Source organism: Conger conger, chromosome 16 (assembly GCF_963514075.1).
Source record: "Conger conger chromosome 16, fConCon1.1, whole genome shotgun sequence".
NCBI lineage: Eukaryota > Metazoa > Chordata > Actinopteri > Anguilliformes > Congridae > Conger > Conger conger.
In genome coordinates, this window is record NC_083775.1 from 10,915,433 (window position 1) to 10,930,311 (window position 14,879).

General features: G+C 42.4%; 1 protein-coding gene across 4 annotated transcripts in view; it reads right to left on the reverse strand.

Moving 5' to 3' along the window:
• Window positions 1–14,879, reverse strand: part of LOC133114610 (activating transcription factor 7-interacting protein 1-like) — a 49,679-nt gene that overhangs the window by 18,498 nt on the left and 16,302 nt on the right. For 2 of the 4 annotated variants that reach the window (XM_061224142.1, XM_061224139.1), the window contains exons 1-2: window positions 13,657–14,010; window positions 631–687 (exon numbers count right to left, since the gene is read on the reverse strand). The gene's annotated coding sequence lies outside the window, so the exon portion shown is untranslated. Of the gene's footprint in view, window positions 1–630; window positions 688–13,656; window positions 14,011–14,879 lie in introns of those variants that run through there. The other 2 variants (XM_061224140.1, XM_061224141.1) reach the window with 1 other exon arrangement.

Genomic DNA, 14,879 nt, shown 5'->3' on the forward strand with positions numbered 1-14,879 from the left:
TTTCAAACAGCAATTGCTAACCGGTTCAGTCACAAGCAGTTACTACAGACTGCAGACTGTTCCAGCAAATTCAATCCCCAGAGATTATCAGCGAAGACAGATAACATTAAAGTGGCCCTTTCTGATTTTAAAGTTAGCACACAAAAAACTAAGGGTTAACTTCCTTTCCATTACAAAAAGAATGCACTGCGACAAAGTCATATGATGATCTCTCACAGGTCACACCCACCACACTACTCCCTTCTGCTCTCATTGGCCATTTCCCTTCAGCAAATCAGAAGAGCTGAAGCCAAAGTCTGCCCAGTTACAAGGGGCCAGCGGAAGGTATTTGTCTGCTCAGACTAAACTAAGCTAACGCTTCAACATAGTCACGCTATTAATAAAAAAATATGCATAGACTAAAACCTTTACACGCGAGTATGTTTATTTGCGTTTATTGATTAAGTTTGGTTTAAGGTCTGAAAGTCCCTCAGTTGAACACAATGCTGAGACCAATTTGTCAATGTTACCATTTTTTCTTGGGGCTATTTGTCTGAATAGTGATATATTTTTACATTCTGAAATAAATGCAACATTAAACACCAAGATCAAGCTTTGCAGTGAGGTCTTATTACGAGTCCGCTTTCTTACCTGGTCGAGTGTGTGACGTTATTCTCATGGAGTCAATGAGGCGCCAGTGCAAATAACCTAAAGGAGAAAGAACAATTGGTGTAAGATTGGCGTTTAGCCTGCTTACAGTTGAGCATGCGGTACAGGCCTCAAGCGTGGAGGCCGCAGGTTTAGAGACCGCCTCCGCTGCGTATTTTACATTATTACATTATTACATTATTTTAATTTGGCAGATGCTCTTATCCAGAGCGACGTACAGTTGATTAGACTAAGCAGGAGACAATGCGCCCCTGGAGCAATGCAGGGTTAAGGACCTTGCTCAAGGGCCCAACGGCTATGCGGATCTTATTGTGGCTACACCGGGATTAGAACCACCGACCTTGCGGGTCCCAATCATTTACCTTAACCACTACGCTACAGGCTGGAAGTGCACTTGTGTAGCTAGAGACACACCTTTTAAAATACAGGGCAAGCGACAGCAAATGGAATAGTGCCCAAAAAACTGCCACGTGAAAATCCTGTCACAAAAAAACAAACCAAATATAATTAAAACTATTATTTTTTTGGCCTGTTTGGACCTGCCAAGGTTTGAAATTCCATGTCTGTGAAGCAGTTACTTCAAGTGGCTTCACAGGAAAAATAACTGGGCTAAACACAAAACTATCTATAAATATTCCCATTACTCTTGAGGATTTCTGACCAAAAAAAACACAAAAAAACAAAAAACCGTGAGCTTGACTCCCAGAGCAGTTTTCCCTGGCCAAGAGGGGCCTCTAAAGCTCTGGTATCAATCACAGCATGCCTTCTTACGGATAGTGAAAGCCTGCGTCCAGGTCACTGTTTGTTGTGAAACAGTGACCTGTTTGAGAAACAGTGACCTGTTTGAAAGTCTGTTTGTGTTGACAAGTCAATGCGTGAATTCAGTTTGACATGACGTACGACGTATGTGAATGCGCCATAATGCACTTTAAGGAATGACAAGAGCCTAAACCTGCTAACCCACACAAGGCGGTTTCCTCCAGTTTGCTCACATAAAATACATGGAACTGGAGCTCATGAACTGAAAAGGGATGGATCACTAGTCTAAGGGACACAAGCCCAAACTGTACTCTGCTACTACCAACCACGCTGAGTTCACTAGAAAGTCGAGGGGAGAGCAAATGTTTTTGGCGATTCGAATCCAAGAGGACATCATCATAAAATTAGGCCCAGTAAGCCAATTATGTCGAATGTGGGCCAAAATTGACTCTGAATATTACAGACTGCACTGGCAAATTCCTCAAATGGTTCACATGTAATTAACGCTAAGGACTGTGCATCCTTCATTTGTTTTGTCACACAATTTATTCTAACCATCATTCACTTGACCCAACCGTTGAATACTGACCCGTGTCATGGTATCGATCTCTTGCATGCGGTCCAAGCCCATCCCAAAAGCGCACCACAGACCCTGTTCCAGGGTTCATTGACCAAAATCAAGCACGACATAGCCAATAAGAGACCACGTTATATAAGTCTCAACCGATAAGATAGAAAGTTATTAACATCTTAACCAATAAAGGACAATTCTATACATATCTCAACCTATAAGAGACAACGAGATAAGTTTTGCATGTCGTCACCAATAAGAGACGTTACGCACATCTTAACCAGAGCTTACATGGTTCACCAGGGCTGACTATAAGTGTAGAAAAGTTGCTAAGAAGGGAAGCAATCGAATAGCTGTAATTTATTTTTTTATTTTTACAACCCTGAGTTTTTTGTAAACAAATATAATAGGGGAAAGGCCAGTGGTCACCAATCCTGTTCCTAGAGATCTGTCCTGTAGGTTCATTGCAACCCAAAGTTGGCACACCTGATTCTACTAATTAACAGCTCAACAGGATCTCTAGCTGTTGAATGAGGTGTGCTTTGCTGATTTAGGAGTGAAAACCAACAGGACAGTAGATCTCCAGGAACAGGGCTGGAGGCCCCTGGGATAGACCATAACATCTGGGTGTAGCCTGTAAAGGAACACCTCCCTGCATTTGTACAAACAATAAATAAATAACGCAAAGGTGACAACACGCAGAACAGGCGAGCAAATGCTGGTCATAAGATAGAGACTAAGGGGGGTTGGGAATGTACCAAGTGTTTTTGAGTGGGCATGACGATAGATGGGAGTCCTTAGAGACAAAGAGACCATCGCACACAAAAGCACATGAATGCACACACAAAGTGGCACCACGGCTCTGACAGGTAAAAACGTTTTCCCCACACACACACACACACACACACACAGCATAAATATGTAAATATGTATCCTACCCGAAACACTGACACACCCAAAACACCTAAACTAAAAGTTAAACACACTGCCTTCTTTGACTACAAAACAAACACAATCATGTAGAAGGGTGCACTGCCAACAACCCTCCCACACACATTCCACCCTAAGCTACATAAATTCCCCTCACGCACACGCACACAAATGCGCACTGTGCCCCCCTCCCCCTCTCCAGCACAGTCAGACGGATACAGTCAGTACGACCGAGTGGAAAATTACAGCTAAGCCCGGACTGTACCACTTTGAGAGCAGACACATTGAGGGCGGGGGGAGGCAACGAACATAGATAAACTAAAAAAAAATGAAAAAAACCAAGGGGAGGGTGCCAAGCTAACGAGCCAAACTGATCAATTATTAAACTTTAACAAACAAAAAAAAAAAAAAAAAAAATAAAATATCCAAGGAAAATGTTACGTTTTAGAGCTTGGTACATAGAGAGAGATCATACACACGTGTACATTTACAGCACGGTTAAGGTTTCTGGCAATATATATATATATTTTTTAAAACAGTGTTCATATGAGGTCATTGCTCAGAACTAATGAGGTTTGGCAGAATAGCCTGATCATTTTGATAAATGCTGAGTGAGATTGAAGATCTTGCAGCACTCTGATTCTGTCTTTGTATCACTGTGGTGATTAAACAAGTAAGAAATAGTTGGATAAGCGCAGCTAGTTGCTCTAGATTTAACAGGAACAGAGCTTGTACAGCATATTAACCCGTTAACGTGACAAAATGGCAACAAACCATCGATGCTGTATCTGAACAAAAGCTTTTCCCTCAACTAGTTCTTGGCTTAAATTATTAAAATTATTTGAATATGAAAGATTTTCACTCCTGCCATTTTTTACAACAAAATCTCTGTGTTATGCATGTCCTGTGTGTGTGTGTAGTGTGTGTGTGTGAGTGAGAGAGTGAGAGAGTGAGAGAGTGAGAGAGAGTGAGAGAGAGAGCACAGTGAAACAGTGTGCACATCCTTTAGGTCCTTTGTTTTCCAGTCCCTAGCTTAATAGAGTGACAGCTGGCAATTTATAAATTGCACAGAAAACTGAGAATGGTCAAATTAATTGAAGGAGCACCTGTGCCACTAATGCTTGGGAAAAGCAGAAGCGATTCTAATGCTTCTCCCTTCTTCCAGAAATGGTAACATCCAGCCTCCTTGTTCAGGCTGTCAGCCAATCAGAAAGCTAGGCAACAAAAACCGGTTTGATCCTGTTAGAGCCTGTTGTGCTACCAATATTTTATTGAAAAGAAAAAAATCTTGCTTACTTCATTCTCTCCCCCCCCCCATACCGCAGCGAGTCTAATGGAGTGACCTTTAGAACGTTCTAGAATTCCAGCCATGACCTAGATTTCACACTAGAAAAATAACTGACACAACAGGAATCCAGCAACATGTACGTATAAATAAATAACACATTTCTAATGGTAATATAGCGGATGCCGTGAGCGGCTATACAAATAAAATGTGTTTTGTCTTGTTATACAGGGAGGAAGAGAAACTTACAGCTTCGAGATGTTTCTGTAAAATTGCATTACACGTGTTCAATGCTTTGAGACTGGATTTGACAAGCAAAAGTTTCACTAAACCGTGTGACACACCATTTAAGCATTCTATTGTTTTTACTGACAAACCATGTCAGTTCACCAATATACCACAAATGCGCACAAGTCTGCATGAATCAAAGTAATGTAATTTACATAATGTAATTCCAAGGACTTCACAAGGCTCAATTAGAAGGAACAAAAACATAAAAGCTGAATCAATTTCTTACTTTCGTATCCAAAAAAAAAACAAAAACAAAAACAATTACCTGTTACATACAATTACCTTTCTACATAATGCTTATATTCCTGATTGATTTACATTGTGTAATTTACATTGCACATTACAGCACACAATGCATTTACACAAATTTACTGCCGTAGCTTATGCAAATGATAACTGCATTGCTGCCATCACTGTACCCTGAACTGGCAGTAGTACAATTGGTATTAATAGATGTGCCAGTTCTTCCTCTACCTTTCCTTATTTATTTATTTTTTTTAACTTCCTGTGAACATGTTTGCAGTTCTCTCGTGCACTAGGCATCATCAAACAGTTGGCATGACTCATCATGAAGATGTAACAGGAAATAATCTACAACATAAAATTATGTATGGCTCTGCTCAGTTACTAACATTAGCCTATAACGTAAATGCCACAGTGAGAAGTCACTCTGTGCATTGTTTGTGAAAGAAAAGTGATCGCAACTGGTCTGGAATGTGGTCAGCAAGATCCACCAATCTCCTTTCGAGTCAGAGGCAAAAGGTCACAACCTCAGCGCAACAGGAAGAGGTGGTAGATAAATACACGCATAAACAGATAGACTACCGTTACCTCCACTTAATAATTTCAAATAATTGAAATAATTTAAGCCAAGAACTATCCGTCCCTCAAAATCTCGAAAGGCTTCAGCTTCACGCACTTCGTTCCGCGCAGTACGGAGATCCACACCCGCTTGCACACACCTCCCCATACTGGGAACAAAACTTCCTAAAACAAAACCGCTAAATGATCCTCTCCTTGGATTACTATATGAGCACATCTGTATTACAAATAATGCTGGACCTAAATAAACGATTTCTCATCTATATTTATAATACTACTGATTTCACAAATAATTAAGGGGTGCACTTCGTATGCAGGCCTGCAAAGTGAAGGACTCAAAGGACTCAAAGGATCCACCATGTCCCTAAATGCAAAAATATAGTTTGTCAACAGCATCCCTAAATGCGTGCATAGAGAATTTGAGGATACTAAAATAATCACCATTTATTTGGAATTACACATCAATATACCAAAATAATCTGGGGTACTGCTGTTCAGTGGTCACATTGAGTCTGTGACATGAGGAAAAAACAGGACCTAACTGCCTTGGGACTGTTGATCAATAAAAGGTAGGAGGTCCCCTTGTAGGCAACCGGCTACTCCGACAGGATGATGGAAATAAGCGCAAGGTAGGTTACGGTAAAATGAACTCTTCATAATTGCAGGCACATAGTGGCAGGTGTTTTTCAGGGTGGGTCTATAGGATGGTCCATGAAAAAAATAATAAATAAAATGAATAAATAAATAAAACACTGATGTGACCGACATCAAACCAAGCAAGGTCAGGTGTGGTGAAGAAGGTAAAGGTCACAAGGAGATGTGGACACTGTCTACAAATCCAGCACTTTACTAATCCAAATACGACTGAAAGTATGCTTCATTTCCAGCTTGTGTGCAAGTTAGATAAATAGCCAAATGCAGTTTTCCTGGTCGCCTTTTCCCCCTCCTGAGCAAAACTGCCCAAGAGGCGTGAATTAAAAGGTGTAAGAATGAAATCCACCCATTTTCTCTCCTTCACAGCCTGCAGTGGTAAACTAGAATGGGATGTAGGGGTCTGCGGCACAAGTAGTGCTACAACCGACTAATAGCAGAATTTTAGTATTAACACAAGAAATATCATTACATCCACTGAGTATTTTTCAATGTAATTAGTTAATCGTACTTTTGCACCATTGCTCTTCAAAGGCCTGGCATTGCGCAGTGTATTTTAAGAATACAAAAATCATTTTGTAAGCAGATTGTGAATAGATTGTACACAATTATTTTCATCTGGTAGATTACAAATGTCCATTTGTGGAATTTAAAAGCTCTAGCCTAATTGGCGACATTTTGCTCTATGAATTTTGTCAACCGCAAAATGTCTTTGCATTCACTAATGTCTCACTGCAAAACGAAAAAGAAGGCAATAAAGAAATGCAGAAAGGAGGCAATAAAGTGACGAAATATAAAATGAAGAAATTCATTCAAATGCAAACAAGAAGAAATAAAAATCCAATGGGAGGAAAGCTTTTTCCTATCGCTTAAAACAGTGCTCTCCAAGAAAGCTTCACAGAAAGGGCAGCAGATATGTTTTATGATGGTTTTTCATTAAAATAAACCACACCAGTTACAGGACTCATTTCCAGCCACCTCCTTACTCCATCACAGCAGCAATCACAAAATGGCTGCCAGAGTAGCAGCATGCAGCCAGACAGCTTCCTCTCCTACATCTGCAGGCTGTCTGATGAAGGGTACATTCAAGCACATCGTCTTGTCTTGACGTCCATATCTTAGAGGTTTCATTTATGAATACTGGGGCCTAAATCAGACTCTCAGCTAAATGCTCAGCACACAGTTTACCCATCACCACAACAAACACCTCAAAGGAATAAAATTTTTCAGGCCTGGGATTTCCATTTCATTTATAATTGACCAAACCAGTTGACCAATAGATTTGTAGTATTGTGGGTAAACTATATTCCAGTTTTTAAATAATATTATCAACTTCAGAAGCAGTTTTGTTTTTAAAGCAAATTCAGAGAGATATAATATAGAAGTATTTGCAGTCCACAACAGGAACACCAGCGCTCTGCATATGATCTAAATCTTTCTGAACTCACTGAACCTATATTGCTACATTTCTGAATTTCTGAACTGAATTTGATCCACTGGACTTGATGTCATAAAATAAAGCCACCTTCTTCACTGGTGTTGGAGCTCAGCAGGACAACTCCATTCTGCTATGCGACTGTGCTGTTCTCAAATTTCTTTTGACTGAAAAATAACATCTGGAAAAGCTATGAATGTTGTGTCCTGTGCCTGGAAGTAATGGGTATTAACAAACCAAAACATTCATGGTGCAGCTCTAGGTTGCTTGTGTCTTTGATATGAACTTTAAAATTTGGCGTCGGTGGGAGCCATTGAAATGCACAAACCCCATTGACAATTCAGGAGGGCAGACATCCACAGTTCTCGTTTGGCATGGCGTCAATGCAGACTACAGTTAAGCTGACATAGCGAGGAAGACCTTCGATATGCGACTGCAATCTACGGGTGCAACCAGCAGGGGTCGCGAAATGGTGCCGCATTCCGTGGACAAACCAAAAAAAATGTTCCTTATAAAACAAATCTGGCAAATCTCACAGTCTGATTGGTTACTAGCCGTGGTAAAAAAAAAACTGTATACCACGGCTGTGACATCTAATGCTTTTTTACAGTTCCATTTCAATTATTGCCGGGGCTATGCAGTCATTGAATTCATGTGCACTGGGCCAGCCAAACAGCAATTGCTTAAGCACAGATTGTGCAAGTTCAAATTTAGATGTAAACCACATACCTGAAGTAGGACATAAAGTCCTGTTAAAGTGATTGCTTCATCAACACCGGCCTCTGAAACATTTACGACTCACCCACCCAGCCCACAGGGCTAACTTCCCACATTGTACCACAGGCAGATTAATGTGCCAAATGTTACTGCTGCTCTACTGTTAGCAGCAAATTCATGTGGTTCAATGACACCAACACTCTTGGCAGGTATCACCTGGGAAAACACAACCTCCTGCCAAGCACAGGATGGCCACAGGATGGCCACAGGATGGCCTCTAGGTCTATAAACTGAATACGGTACGGTATGTAAACAGTATTGCTTGGTATAATCTGAAGGACAGGCCCATGCCCCCCGTGGGACAGACCCATGCCTCCCGTAGGACAGACTCATGCCTCCCGTAGGACAGACCCATGCCTCCCGTAGGACAGACCCATGCCTCCCGTGGGACAGACCCATGTCTCCCGTGGGACAGACTCATGCCGTCTGCGGGATAGGCCCATGCCGTCTGTGGGACAGGTCCATGCCTCCCGTGGGACAGACCCATCCCTCCCGTAGGACAGGCCCATGTCTCCCGTGGGACAGACCCATGCCTCCCGTAGGACAGACTCATGCCTCCCGTAGGACAGACCCATGCCTCCCGTGGGACAGACCCATGTCTCCCGTGGGACAGACTCATGCCGTCTGCGGGATAGGCCCATGCCGTCTGTGGGATAGGCCCATGCCGTCTGTGGGACAGGTCCATGCCTCCTGTGGGACAGGTCCATGCCTCCCGTGGGACAGACCCATCCCTCCCGTAGGACAGGCCCATGTCTCCCGTGGGACAGACCCATGCCTCCCGTAGGACAGACTCATGCCTCCCGTAGGACAGACCCATGCCTCCCGTAGGACAGACCCATGCCTCCCGTGGGACAGACCCATGCCTCCCGTGGGACAGACCCATGCCTCCCGTAGGACAGACCCATGCCTCCCGTGGGACAGACCCATGCCTCCCGTAGGGAGGACCCATACCCTGCCGTCTGCGGGATAGGCCCATGCCGTCTGTGGGACAGGTCCATACCGCCTATTCCACAGGTCCATGCTGCTAGTAGCACAGATCTATACCGTCTATACCACAGGTCCATACAGTCTGTAGGACAGGCCCATGCCGCCTGTAGCACAGGACTATACCGTCTATACCACAGGTCCATATGGTCCATAGGACAGGTTGATGCCGTCTGGAGCACAGGTCCTTGCTGCCAGTAGGATAAATCTATGCCGCCTGTTGCACAGGTCCATACTGCCTATTCTACAGGTCCATACAGTCTGTAGGACAGGCCCATGCTGCCAGTAGCACAGGTCTATACCGTCTGTACCACAGGTCTATACAGTCTGTAGGACAGCCCCGTGCCGCCTATGCCACCTGTAGGACAGGTCCATGCCACCTGTAGCACCGGCCAATGGCTTCCGTTGCACAGGTCTATGCTGTGCACCCTATATACCAGACTTTGGCAGCAAGGCAATGCAAATGGCACAATCCAGTGAAGCCTTCCTCAGTGAATCCCTTGCTTTGCTGGGTGGCTGTGGAACAGTTGATAGTCCTGCGGATCAAGAGCTGCCAAAGTTCAGAGGATGAACCTCAGAATCCATCAGCAAATGGCAACCCATTCCAGAAGACGATGTCCCAGCTCAGGTGGAAAGGAAACTTGCTGGACTGTTGTACAACAGAACCTGGGATGGGCAATCACTGAATATAAGCTCTTTAAAGCTGTAATTTCTAAAGAATCGAAATCCAGAACAATTTGCTGTACTTCTTTCGTGCCTTGAAGGCCAAACGTTGCTCTACCCGTAAAAGTCAATGGATCCCCGCAATGACCAAGTGCCTGACTGTGAGGGTCAGACCAAGACTTGCATGGGAAATTCAGGGATTGGGCAGGCGATAAACAGAGGCATGGATTGGACAGACACCATTACCATGCGGTTCAATTGCCCAACTTGATGATGGCTTGCTGCAGTGTGGTGTGTGGCGGCAGTTGATTACCGTTTCAAGTCAAACAATTAAGAAATACTCCAAACTGAAGCCGGGAATGAATGCTCAATAGTCGGCCAACAACAGGAGTATCGTTGGTGTTGGTCAGGAGTGATCTGTTCCAAATCTCTGGAGAAGTGGTAACACTGTGCCGATGGTAGCCTCCAATTTTTGCAAGTACAATTTGCAAGTAAATGAAACCACAGTGAAGGCTGAAGATTTGACTTGTCTGGAGTAAACCGAGCAAGAGAAAAGTGAAGATGCCTGCATCCGAGTCCGATTCCAAACGTAATCTGCTGTTGGAACTGCCTCCGAGTCTGATTCCGAACGTAATCTGCTGTTGGAACTGGCTTTATCAAGTGTAGCCTCGTTTGTGATGGAGAATAAAAAGAAGCAGAGAAAGCATAGGAGGCGTTCCTTGTGGGTTAGGCCGTGGTTGTTCCAATGACAAACAGGATGCCACCTTCAAGCATTTGCCGCAAACTGGTTTACAAAGTTTACAAAGTACGATAACAGCAAGATTAATAATTAGGATACATGTTTTGAAATTGCTATTGCTGTTGCTGAGACTATGGCCTTTTGTTGTCTTGAAATTCTGTACCACACCCTTTCTCCCACATAAAAACTTTACTGTGACTGGCTTCACTGATTGGTTTGAATGTCCAACCAACAAGGTCCTGATTCCTTTTTTGAAAGGGATCCAGACGACTTCTGTGAAGGCCAACCACAGTTGATGACAACTCTACCATTGCACACAACAGTGGATTGGGTTGTAAAACTTTGCCTATTTCTGGTAGCAAAATTCTGTACATTGTAGATTCACAAGATGCTGAATAGCGCAGTAGCTATCAACAAAAGGCATGCATACAAATTTGGGCTAGTTTGGGTTTTCTTCAGTAAAGGACGCAAGCCATACCAACATATCAAACACAAAAACTACAGAGATCACCATTCTAGAACATTCACTGTGATGCACAAGCAGCCAAACTGCCTTTCTTCCTTGCGTACAATCACCAATCCAGCTTGCCTCGTGCACCTTGCCTACAGATAACAATCTCTGAAATGTATCGTAAAAAAAGCTACTGAATAATCGAGGAACAACCACACTTGGAAACTTTGATGACACACTACATATCAATAAATAAATAAAAAAAACACCTGAAGATCTGACAGTGCCGAGCTACAGAGTGGACACTGGTCTGCGCCGTAGCTAGACGAAAGGGTCGTAACCGACTGAACACAGAACGGAGAACTCGCTTTCTTCATCCACATCTCCCGGCAGCTTCCCACTGTGCCACCATGGAGCGGCTCTTCCACATTCCCAGTATGCTTCTGAATCTTTCTTGTTCCGATTGGCTGTTGGCAGCCTCATGCACATTCGGAAACACGAGACTGAAGGTCAATCAGCACATTTCTACCTGGAATTTGACTCAACTCAGGAGCTGCTTGTGTTGCTTACAAGTACTTCACACACAAGCTACACAAGCTAAGGTGTTAAACCATCTCAACACAACCTGAGTTGTTAAACCAAAGATCAATTTCAGGGATGGTAAAAGGGGCACCAGAAAGAACTCGCCACACAACCATTTGCTGGCTGTTAAACTCGTCATTCCTAGCTAGGTCTATTCACAATACCTTGCTTTTCTGCTTGTATTTGTCATTCTAAAAACTCCTCGGGTCACTTCTGGGCACTGTGTTCACTGAAATCATATGTTCTATGATTCAACAGAAGGAGGGCAAGAGGAGAAATCTATGGATTGACCACTACAATGGTGAGCGGGGTTTGCGAGAGATTAGCCTTGGTGGCTAGCCAATAAGCAAGTGGTTGGCTAGCTGCCGTTATTAGCTAACTAAATTTTGTTTATGCCAGCTGGTGGGCCATGATACCTGGGTCCCACTGCACAGCACTACTGCGTATATTCTCCGGAGATTCTAACGGCTTACTTCCACTCCTGGACTTGCCCACCCTCCTGGATTTTTAGAAGACATGAAGTGTCTGATGAAAATAAAAGCAACATTGAGTTGATGTGTTTGTGAGTATGCGTGCTTATGTTACAGAATTGTGAGTCCAGGCAGGCTAGAGGCAGACTGAAATCACTGGTGTTATCAGTGGCTAGTATCACCACCAACAACGTTTAGCTAAATAGAAACACAAGTAACGTCAGTTAAAAAGGAGACTGGATCATCACGATTTGAATCATCATGATTTTTGTCACATCAAATGAACACGAAATGCAACTTCGGATTTGCATTTTAGTTCAAGGTATTATGGAATCATTCATGATTCCATAAACGGGAACATCCAGTAATAAACATGCCATTTTTCCAGTGAGCCGATTGGTCAGTGGGTGGTTTTCTTTATATGGGGTAGAACATGAACAAAAACTGCTCTGGAGCAGTTTAGCAGTGCAGCATAAGACACCATGGTGACTAAGTCCAATCAAAACAGAATGACTTTTGTAACACCAGAAACTGCAGACTAAGCACAAAGTTAGCTGGCTAGCCTTCTTAGTCTGCTTCTTGCCTTCCAAAACTGGGATATGGGTTGAAGTTAAAAACAGCCAGCAGAACCCAGTTAACTCAGTAATCTTGCTTCATGATATACCCCCCCCCCCTCCCCGAGCTGTGTCATACCAGTATCAGTCTGCAGGAGAGAGTGGTTTGAATTTAATGTAACGTTTAAATAAACGTTCAAATGAGATACTCCCCGATAATTTAAGTCACATTAAAGGATAACAACACCAGCAGAAAATGGTTCTTGAAGATGTTGAAAAATTATGGTGAGTCCTATTGATGAGTGACAGCTGCAATTTTTTGGGAAGGGCTCAAGCACAAATGGGTGTGTACAACTATGGGAAAACAAATTCACAAAGATTAATTGGCAGACAATTTCAAGGTGCTTCTAGGCACACAGAAACTGGAAGAGAATGTTCTGGAGCCAATGCTGAGCTTAAAAACCCACCAGTGCATGTCACTCTGGACAAACCAATTTATCATGTCCCCCTTTACTGAGGACAATACCCTAACCCAAAAACAACAAATCCAGTGAAACATTTGCATCATATTTGTTTTGTCAAAGCAAAGACACATTTTTACAGAAACTTGCACTAAAATGACTTAATTGGCAGTTAGGGTTATATGCCAATTATATGCCTAACATCACTAACTGAACAGTACAACCCCAGAGGGTGAAACAAAAGCCTACTTTCCATTTCAGAGTGCAGCGACAATTGAAAAAACTGAGTAGGCCTCAAAAGCCTGGGCCTCAAGTGAAACTCCGCTACCACAACTCCTTACCTTTACTGGGGCAGAAAACATGACCAAGACTCCCTTTCAAAAATTTCTCCTACCATAATACCAATTCAAACAAAACATGAAATGAATCGTATACATTAATAAAATGAAAAATAAAGGATAGCGAACAGGAAAATCTAAAATATATCAGAAAACCCAGAAAATTAAAGACATAAAAAAGGATAAAAAGATTTACAAATGTGAAAATGAATAAGAAAAAGCATAAAAAATATAATTTAACTCACCTTTTTTATTTTTTAAATCGCACTTCAAGTAGTGAGTAATCCGTTTCTTTTTGTCCGCTACCTTTCTATGTTTCGCTACAATTTGCTATGTTTAACTATTTTTCGCTGAAATGTTCTTTAAGAGTAGCATTTGCAGTTGGGAAAAGAGTTAGCTAGCGGCTAAGTCACCTGATCTGTCAGTTAACGCTGTCGGTTGCTCAGTCAGTTGACGGCAAAGGCCAACAATTTGCGGGTGACGGAAGGAGTGAGAGACAGTCACACTCGGCGAGACAACAACAGGACAAGGCCGCTCTGTCTCAGCACGCTGCTGTTCTGAACAACCAACAGTCAGACACACGGCACTCTCTCTCCCCCCCTCCCTTTCCCTCTCTCTCACAATACAGGAGGCAGAGGGGGGCAGGGCTTAGAAAGAGTGAGAGAGACAGAGAGAGGGCGAGAGAAAATAAGCACCGCCTACCGACTCACTCGTTACAAACACATACAATAAAAAAAAACACACAAACAAACAAAAAGAAAGGGAATAATTATAAATATAAAATATGGTAAAATAATTTTGAAACATTCTGTTTGTAATTTACACAGGTAATGAGCAACATGTAAAGACACCTCTGAAGGTTTTGTTTTACTATTTTTATTTTTAAAACTCTGTGCATATTAACAAGTAATTTAAGCGATTTCATTATAGACGTTATGCTTAGAAATTGTTGTTCAGGCAGGACAAATTCTCCCATGAACACATGCATTAGAAGTGTATACACACACCTCCCAAATCGTATTCTCCCCTTCTCCTCCTCCCAAAATTTTATTTTTTTTAAATAACATGGATTAAAATGTAATCATTCCCAAAAATAATCTGCACAGTCTAGATCTTATTTGAGAAGGACCAGTGTGAGTGCAGGTTTTTGATTTCGATTAGCACTAAGACAGCTGATTCTACTTAAATGCGTTGATTGAAGACCGTGATTAGTTAATTAGTTGAATCTGGTGTCATAGTGCCGGGCTAAAACAAAAAAATACAAAAACTGGCTGCACACCAGCTGTTTTCCGATAAGACGGAACACCCCTAGTCTAAATACAAGAATGTTAAGAATGAGTAATCATGACAACTCAGAACAAAAACAACCATTCACCCATCCTGTTGACTAAGACAGAAGAAACTATTTATTTTTTATATTATTTTATTAAAATATTTTCATGACTACTCCCCACCTCACATTTCCCTT